We start from the raw sequence: 1,916 nt of genomic DNA, 5'->3' as shown, positions 1-1,916 counted from the left end.
AAATAAAACTCACTTAACAACCAGACCTAAGATTATGATGTCCCTCAATATTGTCTCTTTCTTTTAACTCAATTTAGTGGATTAAGTTACTAACCTAAAGTCCTAAATTATTTACATGTCTATGTCGAGTTTCTTATAAAAATACCTTTCCTAATTAATTTACTATATGTGTATGTAAATTAAATTGAAGAAAGATTTATTAAGTTTGTGCTCTAATTTTAGCTGCGTATGGCTTATAGGTGTATGTCTACTCTATATGCAAATCAAACCACTTAATCAACTAAGTATATTTGATCACACATTATTCTATTCAATGTCTATCCAAATCTCTTTCGTCAAGGTTTAACCTAGGTTTCCAATTCAATCTAATTGGTGATCAAGCAATTAAAAGCATTAAAAACAGAATAAAATAAACAACTTAAATCTATCAAACATAAGTAAAAGAGAGATAAATAATTCAGATTGCATATTGAGTTCAATCATAATCTTAGATTAATGAATTAGTTCCCCATTAAGTCACATATCATCATCAAATTAAGTTTAAACAATTAAAACAAACTAAGAAAACAAAAGAATAATCAAAAAGATAAAATATATGTAGTACAAATATGCACCTTGAAATTGCTCTCCTTCTTCTATTAAAATTCTTCTTTCAAACACCTACAAAAACACAAATAAATAAGTAAAAGCCTATCTTAACCACATTAACACCAAATTAAGTATAAAATTAACTAAGATTAGATTGACTCACCTAAATTAACTAATTTAAAATAATTAAATAAAACCTACAAACTTCTATGTATTATTACCAGAACTACGCTAAATCACTATCAAAATTAAGCTCAAATAACTCTATATTATAGAGTTATCACACTCCTAAACTTAATATTTTGCTAGTCCTTGAGCAAAACATAGAAAAGAAACTAACCTACAAAAATCAAATTCAGTTAATGAAACTAAAATAAATAAAGTTACTACTACTACTACTACTACTACTACTAAAGATAAAGTGCACCAACTCAATGATTCTCTATAATTTTCTCAAAAGTATGTCTATCAATCATTAACTTAAGAAAAAATATGGACATTATTTAAATTCATATTTCAATTCCAATGCAAGCACATTCTCGAATGGATTTTCGTGTGTGTGTGAAGTCTTTTACCAAGAATATCATGACATCTGAATGAGTTTATGCCAACATAAATTTGAAATTAGTACTAGATTTTCATATGTTTACTTTTCATCTCTCTCTCCACTAATGTAGACTAACACCAAGCTAGGGATCATTAGGACTTTATAAAGCTTGTAATGTATGGCTAGGATTAAGGTAGAATACATAATAATAATATGGCTCAAATCACCTTAAGCACATAACTATTCTAGGACCTATATATAGTGTTCTATTTTCTTTCTCCAAGTACACCTTTCCTTCCATATTTGAACTTTTTTTTTCTTTCAACATATTTTTTTTTCACAATTTCACACCTTCAAACTTAATTTCTTTGTATTCTAGGTAGTGGGTGATTTTTAATATCTCAAACTTCTTTTTTTTTTTCCACACCAACATCACGTTTCCACCTTTTTAAACATTTAACTCAATTTATATTTCCTAAAACAATATATATGCTAAGGAGTGAAGGTTGCAAATTTGAAAAATTAATTTTAAGGACAAGCTCAATTATTATGTAGTTAAACAAAGAAAATGGAACTTAGGCTCAAAAGGGTATACTAGAGATAAAGATTTAACAAAGTTGGCTTTTTAAGCTCCAACGGTCCAAAGATAGCCTAAATCATATCCCTAACTATGTATTACCCAGGATTTTACCTCGAGAGAAAATCAAGCAAATTCTAGAATTTATGACATAATCTAAAATTTGCATCAATATAAATCTTCTCTAGATATTCAGAATAATTC

This window comes from Theobroma umbraticum, unplaced genomic scaffold, assembly GCF_002168275.2.
Source record: "Theobroma umbraticum cultivar Fairchild unplaced genomic scaffold, ASM216827v3 scaffold_50.0, whole genome shotgun sequence".
NCBI classification, from domain to species: Eukaryota; Viridiplantae; Streptophyta; class Magnoliopsida; order Malvales; family Malvaceae; genus Theobroma; species Theobroma umbraticum.
This window is presented reverse-complemented; position numbering follows the sequence as displayed.